Below are 25,778 nucleotides of genomic sequence, written 5' to 3'. Positions count from 1 at the left end.
GTATGCAGTTCCATCCACTTGCTTCCCACTAAGGTGGAAGACGATAAAAAAATAAAAATGACTTAAAAGAGGTTAAAAAAAAACTCCCGACAGCTTGCTGATTGGAAGGTTTAAAAAAAAAATCGGAACTGTCAGTTCCATTTTTTTTGAAGGCCAGTCTTTTGGTCAAGGTTGGAAAGAGAAAAGCTAATGGTGTATTTACGAAACCCTAATGTTGAAAATTTGCTATGTGGCAGAAATTTCTCATCCCTGAGTTACCTGTGAACTGGCTGGTGTTTCACAAGTTTGGATGAAGTAAGAAATCCCTTCCCACACCCTGATCAGGTGAACGGCCTCTCCCCATTGTGAATGTGCTGGTGTATCAGCAGATGGGATGACTGAATGAATCCCTTCCCACACTCTTTGCAGATGAATGGCCTCTCTCCAGTGTGAACTCGCTGGTGTCTCAAGGCGGGATGACTGAATGAATCCCTTCCCACAGTCTGAGCAGGTGAATGGCCTCTCCCCAGTGTGAACCCGCTGGTGTGCCAGCAGGTGGGATGACCGAGTGAATCCCTTCCCACACTCTGAGCAGGTGAATGGTCTCTCCCCAGTGTGAACTCGCTGGTGCCTCAGCAGGGTGGACGAGTCAATGAATCCCTTTCCACATTCTGAGCAGGAGAATGGCCTCTTCCCAGTGTGAATATGCTGGTGTATCAGAACGCTGGATGACTGAGTGAATCCCTTCCCACATTCTGAGCAGGTGAATGGCCTCTCCCCTGTGTGAACTTGCTGGTGTCTCAGTAGGGTGGATGAGTAAGTGAATCTCTTCCCACATTCAGAGCAGGTGAACTGCGTCTCCCCAGTGTGAATACGCTGGTGTACACTGAGATCAGATGACTGTCTGAACCCAGTCCCGCAGGGACAGCACCTGAACGGTCTTTCATCAGTGTGAACACCTTGATGGATCATCAGTTCAGCAGAACCTTCATAGCAATTCCCACAGTCTGGACATTTAAAAGGTCGCTCGTCAGTGTGAACTCACTGATGTCTCAAGCAGGTCGGATGATTGGGTGAATCCTTTCCCACACTCAGAGCAGGTGAACGGCCTCTCCAGGGTGTGACTGCGTTGATGAGTTTCTAGCTCCAACTTGATAATTCAATCCCTTTCCACAGTCCCCATATTTACATGGTTTCTTCCCAATGTGACTGCACTTGTGTCTTGGCAGGCCATATGATCGTCTGAAACCCCGTCCACACACAGAACACGTGTACAGTTTCTCCCCACTTTGATCGGTGTTTTTTCCTTCCATGTTCCATTGGGCGACTCTTTCAGATCTTGATCTGACGTTTGCTTTGCATTTCACGGCTGCAAATCCTCCCCCTTCTACAACCCTATGAAATTAATTTTAAAAAGAAAAAGTGTGAGAGAATCCACAAAAACACAACGGCAGGTTATGAAATGGAACTGAATGAATCTGGTAATTTATGGGACCAGCAATAGGAAGAAGTGACCATGAAAGCTGCTGGATTGATGGACAACCCTAACTGGTTCACTAATGTCCTTCAGGGAAGGGAAGGGAACCTGCCAACCAGTGTGGACCTACACAAGACTCTACCCTCTATGGGAGCAGAGAGAGAGGGAGGGAGAGGGCGAGGAGCAGGCAGAGGAGAGGGATTTTATATATCTGCAACTCGAACACAACTTTGACAGAACCTCCCAAACCCTCAACTTCCAGCATCTAGAAGGATCAGGGCAATGGGTGTATGTGAACACCATCACCTCCAAGTTCCCCTCCAAGTCACACACCATCCTGACTTGTCTGACATCCTGTACTGTATGAACAGAAATTTCCTCTGATTAAATATTGTCTTCAGTTTCTGCTACAAAGTCAACTCCCTAGTCACCAACTCAATCCCTCTCCCCGGCAAGTGTCTGAGGCTAAACCAGACCGTTCATAACCTTGGTGTCATATTTGACCCCAAGATGAGCTTCCAACTGCATATCAGCACCATCACTCAGACCGCCTATTTTCACCTCAGTAACATCACACGACTTTGCCACTGTCTCAGCTCATCTGCCTCTAAAACTTAGATCCATGCATTTGTTACCTCTCAGCTTGACTATTCTAACACACTCCTGGATGGCCTATCACATTCTACCCTCCGTAAACATGAGATCATAAAAATTCTGCTGCCTGTGTCCTTACTGGAACCAAGTCCTGTTCACCATCACCACTGTGCTCACTGGCCTACACAGGCTCCCAGTTAAGCAGCACCTCAATTTTAAAATCTTCATCCTTGCTTTCAAATCTCTCCATGCCCTCACCCCTCACTATCTCTATAATCTCCTCCAGCCCTACAACCCACCGAGAGATAAGGGCTCATCTAATTCTGGCATCTTCAGCATCCCCGATTTTCATTGCTCCACCACTGGTGGCCGTGCCTTCAGCTGCCCAGGCCATAAGCTTCGGAATTCCCTCCCTAAACCTCACCTTCCGTGCTTCAGACAGTTCTGAAAACACACCTCTTTGATCAAGCATTTGCACATCTGTCCAAATATGTTCTTATATGACTCAGTGTCAAATGTAATTTTATAACAATCCGCTGAAACATTTTATTACATTAAGAGCATTACATAATTACAAGTTGATGTGAACTTGGACATATATCACCATCATTACTGGATGAGTGTCCTGTAACTCCTTCCCTAACAGCATCGTGGGAGCACCTTCACCACACAGACTGCAGCGGTTCAAGAAAGTGGCCCACCATCACCTTTTCAATGGGAATTGGCAATATATGGGTTTCTGCCGGGTGCTCCGGTTTTCTCTCACAACCAAAGACTTGCAGGCTGATTGGTAAATTGGCCATTGTAAATTGCCCCTAGTGTAGGTAGATGGTTGGAGAATGGTGGGGTAGTGGTAGGGAATATGGGTTAATGTAGAATTAGTATCAATGGGTGGTTGTTGGTCGGCACATACTCGGTGGTCTGAAGGGCCTGTTTCAGTGCTGTATCTCTCTCTGACTCTATATGCTGGTCTGGCTAGTGATGCCCATATCCCAAGAATGAAGTAACAAATTTTGTACATGTAAAAATGGATTAAAAGCCTCGACAGAAATATTTGTTCCTAAAACAATACTCTTTTACATTGAGTGGTTGGTGTCGGTTTAGGAACCTCATCTCCCCTGGAATCTACCTCCCTCACAGTCTCACATTAGAAATTGCTGGGCCTGACTGGGCTCAAAAGTACTCGGGATTAAAGCCAGCAGCTGTTCCTCCATCTCCACTGTAAATCAAACTGATGCAACCAAAAACATCAACACCCATCCCGATAGAAACCATCTCTTAATTGGTCCGTCAAGATTTCTTGACATAATTTTGTGAGCAACGCTTGCATTAAAATAAAACCAAAATACTGCAAATGCTGGAAATCTGAAATCAAAGGAGAAAATACTGGATGTATTCAGTGGTTCAGACAGCATCTGTAGAGAGACAAACAGAGTAAATTTTTCAGGCACATTGAGCTGCCGCAGCCTGCAGACTGGAACTCGGAGTGGGAGAAGGAGGAAGAATGAGGAGAGACAATATAGTCCAACACTCACAGCAGCCCACAATCCACCAACATTACCAGGATAGGGAGACAGAGTTCAGAAACACTCAGCAACACGATTCCAGTAAAAGTTCCCAGAAGGAAAAGGGGGAGCAGTGTGTGTACCTGCCCTGATATCCCCCTCCCCAGGCCTGTCAGTCAAACCCTCCACTCCTCCCAGTCCACAGCTCAGCCTAGCAGCTTGCAGCTTCCTGCACCTTGAGCCAGCCCTGCCCAGGTGTGGCACAGTCCAAGGGGAGTCTTTGTGGAACCAGGGAAGGGGGACCTCCTGCCCTGTGCTGTGTCCTAAATGGTTCCTCCCACCCTCCCCCAGGCCCCTTTATAACTGAGCTCAGTTTCCTTTAAAGTTTTGTCCTTTGATGTTACAGTTTATTAATCTTTATTTTCTCCAAAAGAGCTGGAAATCTGGTGGCCGTTAATTCCGGGCCTGTCACCGGGAGAAGCCCCGCAGCTGCCGCCCCGCTCAGTGCAAACGCGGGACCGGGAACTTCTTATTGAGGTTGTTGAGACCTACACCGGGTGTTTCTGAAGCCTCCTCGCCCACCCGCCGGATCCACCGCTCTTGCCCCCGCTTCCCAAGTGCAAAAGCGACCGCCATCATTCACATTCACACTGCGCATGCTCCAAGTGCTGTTCAACATTGCGCCGGCGCTCTGGTTTACTGTCTTGTGAATATGGGACATCCTCAACCACGGGATATCTTGGGTAAACGCTCCGTCATTGGACCCCAACCGAGGGGCGGAGCCAGCGGCGAGCGCGCGAGAGAGCGGTGAAGAGTAACGGCGATTGAGCGGGGAACTCAATGCGATGATTGAGGCAGCGATAGTGGCCATTGAGGGGATTTCGGTTTATTTCGCTGTTTTGTGTCATAGTGTCCAAGAGGCTGATTTGCGCAAGTGCCAGCAGTGCACCACCTAATGGTTGCATTTCAGGAAACGCGCATCCGAAGAAAGTAATATTTTAAGTGGTGCAGGAATTGCTACAGTGCCAATGTACGGGACGCGATCATTGACAAGGATGGCCTGAACCAATGACACCAACAGTTGGGCTCGGAATACTTGAAAAGTTTTGAAACTTCTATCTATATTTATTGTTGGAATTTCATTCACATTCCAGTTTTTACACTGTTATTCTGATCAAACAAGTCTTTTGCTGAGTCGCTACATATTATGTAAATACCCTAACTGGACAATCTGCTACCGAGGCAGTTAGGTAAAGGAGGTGCAGTTTTGCTACCACCATATAAATTCCTGGTTAGACCAGTCCTGGAATACTGTGTACAGTTCTGGACATGACAATTTATAAAGGATACACATTGCCCTTGGAAACAAGACAGTCCGGATCCACCAGACTGTTTGCAGCTTTTGTTGGGTAGATTATGAGGCATAACCCTTATAACAGTGAAACAACTGTTGGATTCCACCTGGTGCCGCACCCTCTTCTTAATTTCAAGGTGGAGAACGAAATTGATCAACAAAACCCCAAGGGTGCAATGCATTCGGCTGTATCATTAATAACATCATTCCCATCTTCTTCTTCTTAGCTGCATCTCATTTCAAACGTTACAATCCATCCCTAAAAGTATTTGGTCCAGGATTCAATAATTAATGTTGATATATGAATATTTATACCATCATTTGAAGTGAGATTCTCATCAATATCCAAAGCAAATTGAATTGTAAACCTGATGTGCAAACAATGGAAATCATGTCAGTATGTAACACCAATCTCATGATTCATCGCCATACCCAACAAGCCCGTGCTTGCAAAACTCAAAACACAGTGTCCAACATTAGATGTGATTCTGCAATTGGGCAACGTTTGCTAAATAATCCACAGTGTGCTAAGAATTATGCTGACAACCAATTTAATATTGTTAGTAGGGCTCACAGTGTGGCCCATTTGCGGGCACTGGAAGCTACATATATTAATACATAGGGCCCTGTTCTTTGCAGATGGAAAGAACATGTACAAACATTGCGCCTGTTTCAGTGGAACAAAATAAGTGACAGCCATTTGCTGGTTCATTCCTTAGGGCAATGCTTTGACCAATCAAAGTTGAACTGCCTGGTTTAAATTTCAAACAAAGCTTGACAGTAAACAATCAGTCACCGCAAACTGGTGCATTCCCCATGGCAACGCCTCTACCAATCAGAGTTCACTTGCTAAGCAATCAGCACTCTCTTCTCATACCATATAAGTTGCCCTGACATTGGTTATTCTTGTGGATTGTCCCGATGAGTGCATGATGAAAAGTTTTGACAACACGTCTCTATTTTCGGCAATTTTCAAGTTCTGTCCTACTAAGCAACTAGAATCACAGAATTGTTGCACAGCAGAAGGAGGCCATTCGGCCCATCGTGTCTGCACTGGCTCTCTGAAACAGCAAGCCCCTTAGTTCCATTCCCCTGCCTTCTCCCCATGACCCTGCATATTCTTCCTTTTCATATAACTGTCAAATTCCCTTTTGAATGCTTCAGTTGAAGCTGCCTCTACCACACTCCCAGGCAGTGCATTCCAGATCTTAACGACTCGCTGCATGAAAACGTTTTTCCTCATGTCACTTTTGCTTCCCTTACCAAATACTTTAAATGCGTGCCCTTTCGTCCTCGATCCTTTCACGAATGGGAACAGTTTCTGTCCAGACCCCTCATGATTTTGAATAACTCTATCAAATCGCCTCACAGCTTCCTCTTCGCCAAGGAAAACAGTCCTAACTTCTCCAATCTATCTTCATAACTGAAATTCCTCATCCCTGGAACCATTCTCGTGAATCTTTTTTCTGTACTCTCTCCAATGCCCTTACATCTTTCCTAAAGTGCGCTACCCAGAATTGGATGCAATACTCCAGCTGAGGCCAAACTAGTGTCTTTTGCAACTTCAATATAACTTCCTTACTCTTGTACTCTATGCCGCTATTAATAAAACCCAGAATATTGTATGCGTTATTCACCACCCTCTCAACCTGTCCTGCCACCTTCAATGACTTATACACATATACACTGAGGTCCCTCTTCTCCTGCACCCCCTTCAGAATTGTCCGCTTTATTCTATATTGTCTCTCCATGTTCTTCCCACCAAAATGAATCACTTCACATTTCTCTGCATTGAACTTCATCTGCCACCTGTCTGCCCATTCCACCAACTTGTCTTGTCCTTTTTGAAGTTCTAAACTATTCTTCACACAGTTCACAATGCTTCCAAGTTTCGTATCTTCTGCAAACTTTGAAATTGTGCCCTGTACACCAATGTGTAGGTCATTAATATAAATCAGGAAAAGCAAGGGTCCCAACACTGATCCCTGAAGAACTCCACTACAAACCTTTCTCCAGCCCGAAAATCAGCCATTAACCACTACCCCTCGTTTCAAGTCACTCAGACAATTTCGTACCCATGTTGCTACTGTCCCTTTTATTCTTGATCTACAAGTTTGCTCACAAGTTTGCTGTGTGGTATTGTATCAAATGCCAACTATTTTAAACTATTGTTACCCCATTTACAATCGTACATCGTCAGCACTGGGTTTTGCCTTAAAAGAAACCTAATTATATGTTATGACCGAGGCGGGAGGAGTGCACTGTTTATTTTGGTTCCACTTCTCCATGGGTCACAACATATGTTTAATTTTTTTCCCTCTTAACTGATACAGTCCAATCACAGATGCTATTTTTCTCCCAGAATAAAACACACAAATCAGGTTTCTTTAATAAACAACAAAAATATCAGTTTATTGTGAAAAGAACTGTCTTACCCAGTAATGAAGTAAAGCATAAACCCACAGATTGAAATATCAAAGTTCCCTTTTTACCTTAGCACCTCAAACCCAGACACACACATACACACGTTAACCGGAAAAAATAACGGTATTTTGTGTTTTTAGAGCTTTTTACAGACAAAAGAAACACTTGGGCTGAAAACCTGCTTCTTCTTGAAGGAATAGAAGATGAGATATGTTGTGTTCCAAAACTGGCATGCAGTCTGGCATCCGGGGGTGGGTCACCGGGATCTTTTAGAACCGTTCTTTTCAGGCAGCATTGAGAATTAATTTAGCAGGTTTTTGTTCAAAGACAGGAGACGAGATGAGTTGACACAGTGGAGTCAAAACAGTTCAAAAGCGAAACCAACCTTTTGACGGCCATCAATCCTGGCCTGTCACTTCTTTGTGAACAACTTCTCCAGGTGTTCAAAGTTGTCCCTTGCTTATTGAGCTGGAAGTCAGGTGTTTCCCACAAAGGCTTGTTGCTATTGCTAGAAGTCAGGTGGCTTCACGGAAAGGCTTGTTCTGCTGAGAAGACCTCTCAGTGTCCCTTTTAAAAAAAATATTCCCAAGGACTGTTTTTCAAAGTCAGGTGGCCTTTACATGACTTCCTTTGAAAACCCCCAAGTTTAGCATTTTTTCAATCTTTCAAAAATGAATTCTCAAAGAAAAATATCAACACACAGAGGCACTTTTGTAACAGCAGCAAGAACAAATGATCAGAGTAACAATCGAACACAGGACAACTGTCAAAATACACACAAAAGCAATGTCAAGAAAGCTGTTAAGTCTCGGTCTCCATCAAGCTACATTGTGACAAGATCAGGTCGAGTCAGCAGACCACCTTGTACATTTCAGAGACACTTGATGCATGTCTAACTATTTTTTTTTAAAGTTATTTCATTCCATTATGTACATAGTTGTCTTTTGTGTATCTCCATGTTTGGAAAGGGGGATGTTGTGATATCACTTTGCTCATGGAAATGCTGTACACAGCATCACAGGAAGTGATGTCACAACAGCATGTGATCAGTTAGTTGGAGTTGAACAAGACACCTGGTCACACGTGTAAGACAAGTTCTCCTGTAAGTGTGTTACTACAGCAATAAATAGCTCACAGTTTATGGACACTCAACTGAAGATTGCTTGTTTCCTTATTACTATATTTAAAAGCAATAAACACACAAGACCACCAGGAAATTGACACACGTGCTTTTCCTGTTCCTTCACTTCAGTCTATTTTCACCACAGACATGTTTCTTGTGCACGTGTTCACTTTCATTCTCCTTGCTCTGTCTCTGTAATTGTCATTGAACTGTTACATCTCTGATCACCCCACCAGCTTTGATGAATGATCACAGACCTGGGGCTTTAATTGTGTTTCTCTCTCCACAGCTAACGCTTGAGATACTGAGCATTTTTCTGCTTTTATTTAACACGTATGTCATGTTTGTGAGACTTGTCACAGTGGCAAGATCTTACAATTTTTCCAATCATGAATCGAACCGATGCCATGGTAGTAAGAGCATTAAGTCCTAACCACTCGACCACGAGTGAAGCCACCACAAGTTAGCTGCTTTTCCAATTTCTTCACTTTCCGCAGGAAATTCCAATGATTCTATGAAGATTCGAGTTCTGCCGTGGTCATTTTACACACAGAAATCTGGTTCTACGGAATGAAACCAAACCACATCCCCACTCATTCACTGAAGGTTTCAGTTCCTTCAAAACCTTGCAAGGATCTTTATGAAAACACATTTACTTGTTGTCTTCAGTGTTTATTTCTCATCCATTTTTACCTTTAGATTAGTTTCTAACAAATGCACAATATCTAATTGACGCTGATAAATGTGAACATTTCCAATTAGCAAGATGAGCTTTGCATCAATCAGTTCAACGGATTACAGCAAATGTCTGTTTGAGTGGTGAACAAGTCAGTGATCTCCTCAGACAGCCAACTCAGGAAAAATTGACAAAAAAAATCTCGCTGTGAGCTGGGTTTGAACTGGCCCATTCCATCCATTTTAATTTTTCGAACAAGTCGATTTTGTGTTATTTCACCAGATGCCTTTTGAAAGTCCATTTACACAACATCAACCATACTATCACTAGCTTCATCAACATTTTCTGTTACTTCATCAAATAACACATATCATGAGAAAAGCAGCAACTGCATGTAAAAAAAAGCCCAGTTCCTCAGTTCACATCCCTTGTCTAAGAAGATTCCCCAAAGACATATGATCAACAACCCACCGCTGTCCTTCCAAAGGCCAGTCCTGCTTTTGCAGCATGTGTCTGCCGAGCCGTCACTCAGACCTGAATGTATCGACTGAGTTCAAGGCCCAAATGAACAGTGCTGTGAATGGAACGTGTGCAACTGAGAAACAGCGGTGGTAACTGAGCAATGTTAATGGCTTTAAGAATATGAAAGTTGATGAATGCTACAGTCAGCTAAGCTGCAGTAAAATGAAATGGAAGCAAGTCAGTATTAATAGTGGAAGGAATAATCTAAGAGAAGAGGCGGGGTTGAATGTGGAAAGTGAAGCACAGTAAGTGCGATGATGTAAAAATAGTCAATAGCTTTTTGTAGGGCTAAATAATAACTCGTTTATTAAATACATATAATTATTTACACTCTCCACAGCCTCTCTAGCTAGCACACCGCGTCCTGCTTGTACCTTCTTCCAAGCCGAACACCCAAGTGACTAACATTGGTGACACTAAAGTGGGAGGGGTTTATTCTCACAGTCTCAACATTAACCCTTTCAAGCCCTTATACTACAGGTGCAGCAGCAGGTTTAACGCTTAAAGTAAGCTCTGTCTTGATTTGGTTTGAATCGCTGTTGCTGTGACCACAAAACAGATTATTCACCTTTATACAGTCACAGTCCCATCAAATCAGTTGTGATAGTCTGACACAGATCACTGCAATGACTGTTAAATAAATATATTTTTGGTGAATAGTATCTCTCCACAAAAGCTGCTGAAAAATTCCAACATTTTCAGCTTTTATTTTAGTCTTTCCATTTTATAACAAGATGTATGGTAACATTGGGATTGGAACCCCCATCCCTCAAAGAACCAGTACAGAAACCCACCTCTTGAAACCACACTAACACAGCTTCACTTGCAGTACTGATGACTGGTAATTGAAAGCGAGCTTTCTTGTTGTGTGCTCTCTGAGTCCAGTTTTTGTAATGAGAATGAAGGAAATAAGAGAGCTTTCCAAGTCATGTTCTAATGACGATATGACTGAGAGGTTCAGTCGGCGGACCACGAATCCATTATACCCTGAATGCATGGTTTTGAATTCCATCCTCATTGTTATTGTGTTTAAGACTTGATGTGTTTCTTCCTTTTGTCAACACATACAAGATTCCTGCATCCGAGTCCCATCCTTCCGCAAGCCGCAGTGGGGGAGTTATACATTGCTGCCATAATTTCCACCCTAACTGTTCCTTGCACGGAGGTACAGAAAGTGTAAGATCTGAACGATGTGAAGTATCAAAGTGGATGATTGTATCCTGATGAAAAGAATTTCTCTCCACAGATGCTGCCTGACCTGCTGAATGTTTCTAGCATTGTCAGTTTTTAATTTTATGCTTTCATGATAACGGTTTGTTTTTACTTACCTCAAGGGCGCAGCTCCAGGTACAACTTTTCTGTGCTCTTCTCACATACACGTTTGCTCTTTATTATCCAGCACACGCTGTAAAGTCAAACGTTTCCACACACACCGGTCTGTGCCATGGCTTTCAAAAAACTTCTCATAATTTCAGGGAGTCTAAGTGTTTCTTAGTGAATCCAAAAGAGCACAGGGATCACTGAGGCTGTAAGGGAATATAAGGGATTAATACTTATCCAGGGGATCTGAAGGCTATGAGTGTGTAGCAGTGAGAGTAAGGGACTCTCAGAGTATATCAAAGAAATAGAGACAGGGAGAATTAGAGAAGATCATGAGCTTAAGGAGAATCAAAGTGTCTAAGTAATGCTCGAGATGTATCGGATAGGATAAATAACGCTTGGGATGTATCGGATAGGATAAATAACGCTTGGGATGTATCGGATAGGGAATGCTCAGGATGTATCAGATAGAATAATGAACACTCCGGATGATTCAGATATGATAAGGAATGCTCAGGAAACATCAGGATAGGGATAAGGACATTCAGGCATGTGCAGAATAAACTCACAGGTAATGACAGCCAAATGACCATAATATTGAATAATTAATTTACCTCTGTTGTGGGACAACTCAACCACCACACCAGGAGACTCAGTTACAGGATCAGTTGATTTATTTAAGTGTACGCAGGGAGAAACACCAGCTTGGGTATTCCGAGGTAATACTCTAACTTTACATCCAGGAGCACAAATGCATAGACCATTGTTATCATGCATTGTCATGGAAAAATACAGCACTGAAACCAGCCCTTCGACCCACCGAGTCTGTGCAGACAATCAACCACCCATTTATACTAATCCGACATTAATCCCATGTTCTCTACTGCATCGCCTCCTACATTAATCCCAAATTCCCACCACCTACCTACAGTACGAGCAACTTACCTATCAACCTGCACATCTTCGGTGGTGGGAGGACACTGCAGCACCCAACAAAAACCCACACAGTCACAGGGAGAACTTGTAAACGCCACACAGACAGTACCCAGAACCGAACCCAGGTTGCTAGAGTTGTAAGGCTGAAGTACTAATCACTGCACCATCACTGTGTTCAAGCAACAGATAATTGATATGACTAACCATAAACTTTAATGAAAACAATGATGATTGATTACGTATTCTAATGAGCACATTTCCTCAGTCTTATCAATACACATACCAGATATCTCCAAACTGTTATCAACTGTTTGTCTTTTATCTCTTTGTTTCCTTATACCAACATTCCACAGAAATGGTTGATTTACGGCCTCGAGGCCCACCCCCTCCCCCGGCTCCAGGTTTCAATCTCTTATCCTAACCTTCGCCCGAGCAGCTTGTTTGTTCTATTCTATTCCAAACCTGATCATTAAATTTAGCTGAGATGTATTTCTGATTCTCACTTTGTTTCTACTTATGGAAGTATTTATCAGCACCCACTCCAGATGTCTCTGGCCTGGATCTATTTTTTGTTTCACATTAGTCCAAACATTCCATAGTTGAATTTGTTTATTGTAAAGTCTGTACAGATCCCAGCTATCAACCTTTACTCCCTAATCCTGTAACAGCTTGTCTGTCTTTCTCCCATCCTGATTTATTCTGCTGGGCTGCCTTTCTAAAATATTGCTTCATTCTGCTTAACCTTTTCACCTCTATATTTGTCAGGGACATTAACAGGGTGGACACGACCTTGGAAGATGAGAGAAACAAAGCAATGAAGACATTGAAGATAAAAAGGGAGAGATGGTTCACAATCCAATAAACTAGAGATGATAAAACGTCTGTGCTCGATGGCACAAGGGAGGAGATGGCAGAGGCACAATATCTATATGGAGAGACTTGCATTTATATAGCGCCTTTCATGACATCAGGACATCGTAAGGTGCTTTACAGCCAATGAAGTACTTTTGAATGTAATCGTTGTTGTAAATTAAGAAACGTGGCAGCCAATTTGTGCACAGCAAGATCCCACAAACAGCAATGTGGTAATGACCAGATCATCTGTTTTCTTTTGAAGTGATACTGACTAAGGGATAAATGACAAACCCTCACTTCTCACCATTTCTACAACAGACAGACAATTAGACCAGTTTTAGAAACTGGGCTGGACAGGTAGATCACAGATAGATTTTGAAATATTTCACTCTGATGGCTCAGAATCGAGCAACTCCTTTTCCTCTTCAGTAAAGAGAGACCGGCAGGCGGCTCCCAGACACAGCTCAGGCCGGGACCGGCAACTCTCCACCAGTAGTGGCTGGATTAGGGAGCAGGGATCCTGAGCTGTTGTTGAGGTGGTTTGGCTGCTGCTGCTTCCACCTCTCACACTCTGAGAGCACCGGTGGTGATCTGTAACTGATCTCACTGCCAGGGCTGAGCTTCATCTTCTTACTGTGGACCTCATGGTGCAGCAGGAGCGCATCTCACGCCAGACAGAAACCACGTGGTAAAGTCACGTGGAGAGTCACAGAGGGACTGGTTCCTGTATTCGGTGCCAGACATCAGGAGTTGAACTCCAACTACACTGCTGAGTAAGGAAGGGATTTGGTGATGTGCCCAAAAGGGTACGCAACTCAAAAGATAGCAACAGTTGGCCTTGAATTCATGCTTCTTCACAGACTGATACGACAACACAGCACCTTAGACTGCTCGGCCACGCTGACACCATATAGCAGCACTGGCCAAGAAAATGGTGTTTGTTGATTAAAAGGTGCTTTTCTTCAGAATTATCTATGAATCGAAGCCTATGCATTGAAAGAAGGAATTGAAACGAATTTCCAAGCAGAATTCATTCAAACAGCAGGCAAGTGGTTGCATTGTTGAATTGGCCATCCAGGGATCCTCGATAAATCGACTTTGACAAGACCATTGAAACATAGTTTGGTCAGTTCAGTTGGTTGAAGCATTGTACTAGTGACACCAAGGCAGTGGATTGATTCCCTGTGTCGGCCAATCATTTTTATTTCAGGGTTATGTGAGCTGTTACATCTGCTCAGAAGAGACGGTGGTGCAGTGGGGACCTGGGTTCAAATCCCACCATGGTAGCTTGTACTGTTTATGTTTAACAAATTAATATGAAGCTAGCCTCAGTCACAGTGCCATGAAACTGTTACCAATCTGGTTCACTAATGTCCTTCAGTGAAGGAAATCTACTGCCCTTATCAGCTCTTGCCTACATGTGACTCCAGACCCACAGCAATGTGGTTAAGAACAAAGAACAAAGCAAATTACAGCACAGCAACAGGCCCTTCGGACCTCCAAGCCTACGCCGATCCAAAACCTCTATCTAAACCTGTCGCCTATTTTCTAAGGGTCTGTATCTCTTTACTTCCTGCCCATTCATGTATCTGGCTAGATACATCTTAAAAGATGCTATCGTGCCTGCGACTATCACCTCCACTGGCAATGCATTCCATGCACCCACCACCCTCTGCGTAAAGAACTTTCCACGCATATTCCCCTAAACTTTTCCCCTCTCACTTTGAACTCGTGTCCCCGAGTAATTGAATTCCCCACTCTGGGAAAAAGCTTCTTGCTATCCACCCTGTCTATACCTCTCATGATGTTGTACACCTCAATCAGGTCCCCCCTCAACCTCCGTCTTTCTAATGAAAATAATCCTAATCTACTCAAAGTCTCTTCATAGCTAACGCCCTCCATACCCGGCAACATCCTGGTGAACCTCCTCTGCACCGTCTCCAAAGCATCCACATCCTTTTGGTAATGTGGCGACCAGAACTGCACGCAGTATTCCAAATGTGGCCGAACCAAAGTCCTATACAACTGTAACATGACCTGCCAACTCTTGTACTCAATACCGCATCCGATGAAGGAAAGCATGCCGTATGCCTTCTTGACCACTCTATTTACCTGCGTTGCCACCTTCAGGGAACAATGGACCTGAACACCCAAATCTCTCTGTACATCAATTTTCCCCAGGACTTTTCCATTTACTGTATAGTTCACTCTTGAATTGGATCTTCCAAAATGCATCACCTCGCATTTGCCCTGATTGAACTCCATCTGCCATTTCTCTGCCCAACTCTCCAGTCTATCTATATTCTGCTGTATTCTCTGACAGTCCCCTTCACTATCTGCTACTCCACCAATCTTAGTGTCGTCTGCAAACTTGCTAATCAGACCACCTATACTTTCCTCCAAATCATTTATGTATATCACAAACAACAGTGGTCCCAGCACGGATCCCTGTGGAACACCACTGGTCACACGTCTCCATTTTGAGAAACTCCCTTCCACTGCTACTCTCTGTCTCCTGTTGCCCAGCCAGTTCGTTATCCATCTAGCTAGTACACCTTGGACCCCATGCGCCTTCACTTTCTCCATCAGCTTACCATGGGGAACCTCATCAAACGCCTTACTGAAGTCCATGTATACGACATCTACAGCCCTTCCCGCATCAATCAACTTTGTCGCTTCCTCAAAGAATTCTATTAAGTTGGTAAGACATGACCTTCCCTGCACAAAACCATGTTGCCTATCACTGATAAGCCCATTTTCTTCCAGATGGGAATAGATCCTATCCCTCAGTATCTTCTCCAGCAGCTTCCCTACCACTGACGTCAGGCTCACCGGTCTATAATTATCTGGATTATCCCTGCTACCCTTCTTAAACAAGGGGACAACATTAGCAATTCTACAGTCCTCCGGGACCTCACCCATGTTTAAGGATGTTGCAAAGATATTTGTTAAGGCCCCAACTATTTCCTCTCTCGCTTCCCTCAGTAACCTGGGATAGATCCCATCCGGACCTGGGGACTTGTCCACCTTAATGCCTTTTAGAATACCCAACACTTCCTCCCTCCTTATGCCGACTTGACCTAGAGTAATCAAACATCTGTTCCTAACCTCAACCTCCGTCATGTCCCTCTCCTCGGTGAATACCGATGCAAAGTACTCATTTAGAATCTAACCCATTTTCTTTGACTTCTCGCATAACTTTCCTCCTTTGTCCTTGAGTGGGCCAATCCTTTCTCTAGTTACCCTCTTGCTCCTTATATATGAATAAAAGGCTTTGGGATTTTCCTTACCCCTGTTTGCTAAAGATATTTCATGACCCCTTTTAGCCCTCTTAATTCCTCGTTTCAGATTGCGCCTACGATCCCGATATTCTTTCAAAGCTTTGTCTTTCTTCAGCTGCCTAGACCTTATGTATGCTTCCTTTATCCTCTTAGCTAGTCTCACAATTTCACCTGTCATCCATGGTTCCCTAATCTTGCCATTTCTACCCCTCATTTTCACAGGAAAATGTCTCTCCTGCACGCTAATCAACCTCTCTTTAAAAGCCTCCCACATATCAAAAGTGGATTCACCTTCAAACAGCTGCTCCTAGTCTACATTCCCCAGCTCCTGCAAAATTTTAGTATAGTTGGCCTTCCCCCAATTTTGCACTCTTACTTTAGGACCACTCTCATCTTTGTCCATGTGTATTCTAAAACGTACGGAATTGTGATCACTATTCCCAAAGTAGTCCCCCACTGAAACGTCAACCACCTGGCTCGGCTCATTCCCCAACACCAGGTCCAGTATGGCCCCTTCCCGAGATGGACTATTTACATACTGCTCTAGAAAACCCTCCTGGATGCTCCTTACAAATTCTGCTCCATCTAGACCTCTAACACTAAGTGAATCCCAGTAAATGTTGGGAAAATTAAAATCCCCTTTCACCACCACCCTGTTGCTCCTACAGCTTTCCATAATCTGTTTACATATTTGTACCTCTATCTCACGCTCGCTGTTGGGAGGCCTGTAGTCCAGCCCCAACATTGTTACCGCACCCTTTCTATTTCTGAGTTCTGCCCATATTGCCTCACAGCTCGAGTCCTCCATAGTGCCTTCCTTCATCACAGCTGTGATATCCTCTTTGACCAGTAATGCAACTCCTCCACCCCCTTTTACCTCCCTCTCTATCCCGCCTGAAGCATCGGTATCCTGGGATATTTAGTTGCCAATCATGCCCTTCCCTTAACCAAGTCTCAGTAATAGCAATAACATCATACTCCCAGGTACTAAGCCAAGCCCCAAGTTCATCTGCCTTACCTATTACACTTCTTGCATTAAAACAAATACACCTCAGACAACCAGTCCCTTTGCTTTCATCATCTGCTCCCTGCCTACTCTTTCCCTTAGTCACGCTGACTTCATTATCTAGTTCCTTACAGGCTTTAGTTACTACATCCTTACTCTCCACGGACCTCATTTGGTTCCCACCCCCCTGCCACATTAGTTTAAACCCTCCCCAACAGCGTTAGCAAAAGAACCCCCAAGGACATTGGTTCCAGTCCGACCCAGGTGTAGACCATCCAATTTGTAATAGTCCCACCTCCCCCAGAACCGGTCCCAATGTCCTAAAAATCTGAACCCCTCCCTCCTGTACCATCTCTCAAGCCACGCATTCATCCTGACTATTCTTTCATTTCTACTCTGACTATCACGTGGCACTGGTAGAAATCCTGAGATTACTACCTCTGAGGTCCTACTTTTTAACTTGGCTCCGAACTCCCTAAATTCTGCTTGTCGGACCTCATCCCGTTTTTTACCTGTATCATTGGTGCCAATGTGCACAACGACAACTGGCTGTTCAACCTCCCCCTTCAGAATGTTCTGCAGCCGATCTGAGACATCCCTACCCGTGCACCTGGGAGGCAACATACCATTCTGGAGTCTCGTTTTCGACCACAGAACCGCCTATCTACTCCCTTTACAATCGAATCCGTGATGACTATAGCCCTTCCACTCTTTTTCCCTCCCTTCTGAACAGCAGAGCCAGCCACGGTGCCATGAACCTGACGAGTGCTGCCTTCCCCTGGTGAGCCATCTCCCTCAACAGTATCACGGGTCAGAAACGGCCCAAATATACAGGGTTTTACTTACCCAGCAGCCCACTGGTCTCCGCCGAAAACAAAAGGAAATTAAGTTTACTTTAAACTGACCTTCCCAGCCGCTCACTTGCTCGCACTCTCTGCTCCCGAAAAAGCTGCTGCAATGAAAGGCAAGTTATTTTAAACGGCCCAAATATATAGGGTTTTACTTACCCAGCAGCCCCCTGGTCTCTGCCGAAAACAAAAGGAAATTAAGTTTACTTTAAACTGACCTTCCCAGCCGCTCACTCGCTCGCACTCTCTGCTCCCGAAAAAGCTGCTGCAATGAAAGACTTAACTGCCCTCTGAAATTGCCAGTCAAATTACTCACATGTCAAGGGTAATGAGGGATGGGCAACAAATGCTGGTTGTGTCAGTGATGCCCGCATCCCATGAAAGAATAATAAAAGTTTGAGTCCATTAGGAAATTACATTGAATGTTTGCCTGGCTTACCTCTGTACAAATGAACAAATAACTGATTGCCACCCAGGAGATTTAAGGTTCTAAGATTTTCAATTTTGTATTCATATTTGGGATCTGAGCACCGCTGGCCCATCAATAATTGCTCTTGAGAAGTTGGTGGTGAGCCACCTTCTTGAACTGCTGCAGTCCATGTGGTGTAGGTACACCCACAGTGTTGTTAGAGAGAGAGTTCCAGGATTGTGACCCAGTGACAGTGAAAGAACGGTGATATAGTTCCACGTCAGGATGGGGGCTGGTTTGGAGGGGAACTTGTAAATGGTGGTGTTCCCATGCATCTGTTGCCCTTGTCCTTCAAGGTGGTAGAGGTCACGGGTTTGGAAGGTGCTGTCAAAGGAGGCTTGGCTTTATGAGTGATAATGAAGAGAAAGCTGTAGATTGCAAAAAGATATCAATGGATGCGGTGACATGGGCAGAACAGTGGCAATTGGAATTCAAACTGGAAAAGTGTGAGGTGATGTATTTGAGAAAGGCTAACAAGGTAAGGGAATACAGAATAAATGGAAGACATATCGAGGAACAGAAGGACCTTGGAGTGCCTGTCCACAGATTGCTGATGGCGGCTGTTGTTGTGGGTCTTTGAGTGGGTATGTCCATAATTTGTATATCAGGGCGGGTATGATGTCATCTGTCACGTGACACAATAGTTGGAATGTGTTTGTTGACCAAGCAAGACACACTAGTAAGAGCTCTCCAGCAATATTTGTATACTGCTGCAATCTTTAAATAAAGAACTCACAATATAGTTGACCAGTCCTACCTGTCTGATTGGTGTGGTTGTGTTTGAAGAATAGAGGAAACGCAATATGGTCGCAGTGTATGCTTTGTTGAGGATTTTGAGCTTTAACGGCACATTGGGAGAGTATCAGATTGAGCTTGGGACTACAGCAGCATTCTGCAAGGGGAGCAGAAGCTGTCAACAGAGCTTTGAGAGGTGAAAAGCTATCAGCAGGCGGTACTCCATTGGGAACAGTGAGTAACTGTACTGAGGGGACACTGGTTCATTGTCAAAGGGGGTGCGATCAGTTGACTTAGTTCAGGCCAGTGTAAGTTAATTGAAAGACAGGCTTAAAATAAAATGCTGAAAAACCATCACAGCCATTTAGTTTAGAGATACAGCACTGAAACAGGCCCTTCGGCCAACGAGTCTGTGCCGACCATCAACCACCCATTTATACTAATCCTAAACTAATCCCATATCCCTACCACATCCCCACCTGTTCCTCTATTTCCCTACCACCTATCTATACGAGGGGCAATTTATAATGATCAATTTACGTACCAACCTGCAAGTCCTTTGGCAGGAAACCGGAGCACCCGGAGGAAACCCATGCAGACACAGGGAGAATTTGCAAACTCCACACAGGCAGTACCCAGAATTGAACCCAGGTCGCTGGAGCTGTGAGGCAGCAGTGCTAACCACTGCACCACTGCGCCACTGTGCCGCCCCATGAGGCATCATGGTGCTGTTCGCGCCAAAGAGCCACTTTGTGGACAGTGTCTGAAAAACTGTGCGAAGGGGAGCAACAGGGCCACAGACCCACAGTGCCATAGAGTTCAGAAACAGGTGTGGTAAGTAAAAGTACTGCAGGCAGCCAGATCTGTAACACATTGAAACCTTCCTGTAGAGAAAATCAGGAAAGCTTCTTCCTACCTAGGAAATCATGGAAAATCGTGGGAATGTCAGCAAGATGTCGATTAAATTCCCGTGTATGAATTGGGAAGCAGCGATCCTCTTTTGAAATTTTTCAAACAAAAGGTAGAGTTATGGTTCCTTGATTTGGCTGCATCAGAACCAGATAAACTAGCAGTCAAAATTAAGATAGCTATTGGAATCGAAGGTGTTCATAGGCTGCAAACCTCAGGTTTATCAGATGATGATCAGAGAGACTCTAAGAAAATATGGGTCAAACTAGAAGACCAACTCCGTATGAAAGTCAATTTCAGGATGTCAGTTGCAATTGATGTCATCTCGGCAGCAAATAAAAGAGTCAACTGACCAATTTGTCAGTCGCTGTAGGGACAAAGACAGGGACTGTGACTTTTCTGAAGCTGAGTGATCTGAAAGAATTATAAAGTTAACCATAGGGCCGGCACCCATTGAAGCTTTTCAAATGACCTCCTGGAAAATCCAAAGGTCTTGAAATTGAAACTTTATTAAAAGAAGGGCATAAATACAAAGCTATCCTTACAGGCTGACAGAGTTTGCAAGCATTAAGTGCAGCTTCAAATACTGACACAGTAGCCAAGGTGAGAAAATCGAACAAGCTGTATAGAAGATGTGGACGACTTCATCTACCAAGAAGCTGTGCAGCATACCAGGATCACTGTAAAGAATGTGGTATTAAAGGACATTGGGCACACCAGTGTAAGAAACACAGCTCAGAATCTGTGGCAAGAAGTCACCAGAAGCAACAACCAAGTGGAAAATATATGCAACACACTGGCAGAAACACATAGCCTACCAGGTATAGAAGCGAGCATACTTACAAAGTCAGCAAGAGAGCAGAAAGCATGGAAAATGATGATGGGCAAGTTCTTACAAAGGAGACAGTGCAAACATTTCACATTGTAAACAGTACCAGCTCCATAGCGGCAATCAGACCACTGGAATTATTTTCAACCATTACTATTGTGTGTCCTAGGAAGAATGGATAGCACACCTTGAGGGCCAGAATTAACACCAGGACAAGTGCCAATATGCTTCCTCTAAGAATACTGAAGGATATGTGTCTTCAACATTGGAAGGTAATGATATAGCCATCTACAGGTAAGCTAACTGCATATAATGGATAATCAATTCATTGCATCAGGACAATAACACTGAATACAGCTACATTCAATCAGCATGGTCGTCTTTTATCTCTTTGATACATAAGGTCCAGCAATAGCAGGCCCATCAGCATGCAGAGACCTTAAGCTCATTACTATTCATGGGATCAACAAGGTGCCAGTTAGTATATCAGATATCAAGAATCAACCCCATCGAGTCAGTCCTTGGTTTGTAATCTAAATACCCGGACCAGTTCGATACAATCAGTAGGTTTAAAGGGAAAGCAGTCTTGCACCGAGGAGAGGATGCAATTCAGTCAACAGCCCCTCTGAGAATATACAGCAATCATATCCAAGGCAAGTTAAAATTGAACTGGACAAACCGGAGCAATACAGTATTACCTGTAAGATACAACAGCACACGGACTGGTGCAGTTCGATTCCGTTTGTGGTAAACAAGGACAGAACAATTAAGCGATGTCTAGACCTGAGACATTTTAAGGAATCATTGAAAAGATTCCAATTTCACTGTTGGAGAAATTGAAGTCGAAATTTGTCTCTGTGAAATTGTTCTTCAAGTTGGATGCTGTGAACGGTTAATGGTCTGTTCATCTGGCAGAAGGCTCATAGAAGTTGACAACATTTATGACACTATTCAGAAAGGTACTGTTTTCAAAGATTGTTTTTTGGAGTATAAATCAGCCAGGACTTGTTCTAACTGTACAGGGACCAAATCACTGGAGAGATGCTGGGATGGATTTGTATCACTGATGATATTGCCATGGTTGTCCGGATGAAGGAAGAACACGATCTCAATTTATAGCTTTTAATGGAGACAGCACATCGTGAAGGCCTTGTCTTCAATAGTCAAAAATGCAAGGTGACTGTGCATCATATTAACTTCTTTGGTTCTATATATTCAAGCGATGGTATTCGTCAGGATCTTAGCAATTTGGAGGACATACACTCCATGCCTATCCCAGAAGACAGAGAAAATCTACGGCATTGTCTGAGATTATTTAACTTCTTTGCACCGTACATTCCCAAATTTACACAGAAGACAACGTTATTAAGGAAGGAAGTACCGGTCATATGGTAACAGGAACATCGGCACATGTTTGAGGAGATAAAGTCACTGTCAGAGGGATTGTAGTTTCTCCAGTATTACCACCAAAGGAAAGAAACCACCTTGGAGGTTGATGCATCGCAGAAGGGGCTCAGAGCTTCCAATCTGCAGGATGGTCAGGGAGCGTGTGTAAATAGAAGAGAAATGGGGACTGGTTAGGTTGTGTCTGTGAATGGAGGGGAAATGGAGACTTGTCAGGGAGCATCTGTAAAAAGAGGAGAAATGGGGACTGTTCAGGGAGCGTCGGGAAATGGAGGAGAAATGGGGACTGGTCAAGGAGCGTCTGTAAATGGAGGAGAAATGGGGACTGGTCAGTGGGTGTCTGTAAATGGAGGAGAAATGAGGTCTGGTCAGGGGGTGACTGTGAATGGAGGAGGAATGGGGACTGGTCAGGAAGCATCTGTAAATGGAGGAGAAATGGAAACTTGTCAGGGAGTGTCTGTGAAAGGAGAAGGAATGGAGACTGCTCAGAGAGCGGCTGTAATTGGAGGAGAAATGGAGACTGGGGAAGGATCATCTGTAAATGAAGGAGGAATGGTGACTGGGCATGGACAGTCTGTAAAGACAGGAGAAATGGAGACGAGTCAGGCTGCATTTGTAAAGGAAGAAGAAATGGGGACTGGTCAGGGAGCATCTGTAAACGGAGGAGAAATGGAGGCTGTGAAATGGGTGCCTGTAAACAACCTACACCAGCCCCTCCCCCCAACCCACTCCGCCTCCATAGAACACTTCATCATCAATTCTCAATCCGTCACTGACTTAAATATTTCCAGAGGAGAAACACATCATGGTAGATGTGAACCCAGCCAGTGTCAGTAGCTTCAGGAGAGGAGAGGGAGAGAGGAACAATTGAGTGTGGAACTGAACCCAGCCAGAGTCAGCACCTTCAGGGGAGGAGAGGGAGAGCGGAACCTGTGAGTATAGAACTGAACCCAGCCAGAGTCAGCACCTTCAGGGGAGGAGAGGGAGAGAGGAACCTGTGAGTGTAGAACTGAACCCAGCCAGAGTCAGCACTTTCAGGGGAGGAGAGGGAGAGAGGAACCTGTGAGTGTAGAACTGAACCCAGCCAGAGTCAGCACCTTCTGATGAATCAAAGGTTTGTTCCTGCCTGAAACTGTAACTGAAGCTGGTCAGTTGACATTACTGAGGATAGTCGGTGTTGGGGGGGGCGGTGGGGGGGGGTGGGGGTGGGGGGAGGAGGAGGATGTGTTGTTGGGGAGGAAAGGTGACTACATCGGAGATTGAGTTGTTCAACTTTTGAGTTTCAGGTAATGAGATGGGTTTAGGTTTCAGCACAGGGAGGAGGGAGAATGTGTTGGACGGAAATTTATAGCTTTGGGAGAACAAGAGAGGGAGAATGTTGCATAAAAACTGGAATTGTCTGTTCTGAATTTCTACCCTGGACTTACTGTGATGACTTTTGTCATCCTTCCCAAACACGGGACAATTTATTTGTTTCAGCCCCGTGGGGAATCATTGGTGTCCCACCAGGTTAGTGTTCACTCCCTAGTTTCACATCTTAATCTCCCCTGCAGTCCCTTCCCCCCCCCCCCCCCCCCACTCCACGCTCATCCTCAAAAATGACAACTGACCAGCTTCAGTTACAGCTTCAGGCAGGAGCAAACCTTTGATTTATCAGAAGGTGCTAATTCTGACTGTGTTCAGTTCTACATGCACTGGTTCCCTCTTTCCACCCCCACACCTACCCTCTCCTTTAACAGGAGATTAGAAGGCGGGAAGCTGATACCAAACATCTCATCAAGATCAGACAGAGTCACCCGATTCCTCAGGACCTGATTAGTATCGGCCTTTCAATGTGTCAGGAAAAAGCACAGCAGGGAGAAACTGGAAAAGTCACTGTGTGGATGAGCCTTTAGGCAATCACCTGGCCTGTCAGTTCTCACTCGCTGGAGAAATGGCTTTAATATTGGGACTATGGGAAGAGATTAGTTCCCCGTTTCAGTTGGAAAATAATTGATGTTGACCCACTGGAGAGAGGCTGTTCATCTGATCCCAGTGTGGGAAGCGAGTTAAATAATAATCCATCCTGCCAAGGTACCAGCGAGTTCACTAGTGACTGCAGAGATTGGATTCTGCTGTTAATGCTGCTGTTAATCACATCCAGGAATGTACCATGTTCATTCTGACAGATGGGGTTTGTTTCTGCTGATGTTAATAAATCCAATAACTGAGCTGGAGATTGAGGTTTTTTTTTTTCTGGATCTGTGTCAAATACAGCAAAATGTGAAGGGTTAATCTATTAAACTCTTACAATACTGTAAAGTACCATGAATGCGGCAGATTTTCTCTAAAGCAAATGGGAAATAAATTTAATGTTTGTAGCTGGCTATTTCATTTGCATTACTTGGGAAATAGACGGCATAAACACGGTCGCTCTGTAGTACTGCCTGAGTCCAGCAGATAGCGCTGTCTCTTCTTTCAACTCCTGAAAAGTGTGTGACTGTCCGAAAGCTGGGTGACTGAGTGCAGATCGGGTTTTAACACATTGCAGCTCACAGAGAGATCAAAAGCTGCCCAGTACCTGTGGAAGGCCAGGGTCAGACACTGGGCAGACTGCACTTCAGAGGGGCATCAACATTTGCCCTCTCCCCGGAATTGCTCAGGAACACGATCCCCCTACACTGCAGAGCACTTCAGAGGGGGCATCACAAATTGTCCCCTCCCTGGGTCAGATCAGAGTCAGACACTGAATATATTGCACCCCGCAGAGATATCACAACCTGTCCCCTCCCTGGGATAGCTCAGCGTCAGACACTGAACACACTGCACCCCACAGGAACATCGCAAACTGCCCCTCCATGGGACAGCTCAGGGTCAGACACTGAACACACTGCACCCTCCAGGATCATCACAAACTGCCCTTCCATGAGACAGCTCAGGGTCAGACACTGAACACACTGCACCCGCCAGGATCATCACAAACTGCCCTTCCATGAGACAGCTCAGGGTCAGACACTGAACACACTGCACCCTCCAGGATCATCACAAACTGCCCTTCCATGAGACAGCTCAGGGTCAGACACTGAACACACTGCACCCCACAGGAACATCGCAAACTGCCCCTCCATGGGACAGCTCAGGGTCAGACACTGAACACACTGCACCCTCCAGGATCATCACAAACTGCCCTTCCACGAGACAGCTCAGGGTCAGACACTGAACATACTGCACCCCACAGGAACATCACAAACTGTCCCCTCACTGGTTCACCCAGGGCTGTACACTATACATTCTGGACCCCACGATGAACTGACAAAATGTAGCCTCTCTGGGACAGAACTGGGTCAGACTTTGAACATACTGCAACCGACAGGGACATTACAAACTTCCAAAACACTGAGATAGCTAAGGATCAGACACCGAGCACACTGTATAGCACAGGGACATTGCAAACTGCCCCCTCCCGGGAACAGGTCAGGGTCAGACACTGAACACACTGCACCCCACAAGGACAACACACTGTCCTTCCCTGGGACTGCTCAGGGTCAGACAC

The 25,778-nt window shown here is 44.7% G+C and overlaps 1 pseudogene; it reads right to left on the bottom strand.

Moving 5' to 3' along the window:
• Window positions 1-320: 320 nt before the first annotated feature.
• On the bottom strand, window positions 321-4,191 carry LOC137348851 (zinc finger protein 623-like; annotated as a pseudogene).
• Window positions 4,192-25,778: the final 21,587 nt, after the last annotated feature.

The sequence above is a fragment of the Heterodontus francisci genome, chromosome 34, assembly GCF_036365525.1.
Source record: "Heterodontus francisci isolate sHetFra1 chromosome 34, sHetFra1.hap1, whole genome shotgun sequence".
Classification (NCBI taxonomy): Eukaryota; Metazoa; Chordata; class Chondrichthyes; order Heterodontiformes; family Heterodontidae; genus Heterodontus; species Heterodontus francisci.
This window is presented reverse-complemented; position numbering and strand designations above follow the sequence as displayed.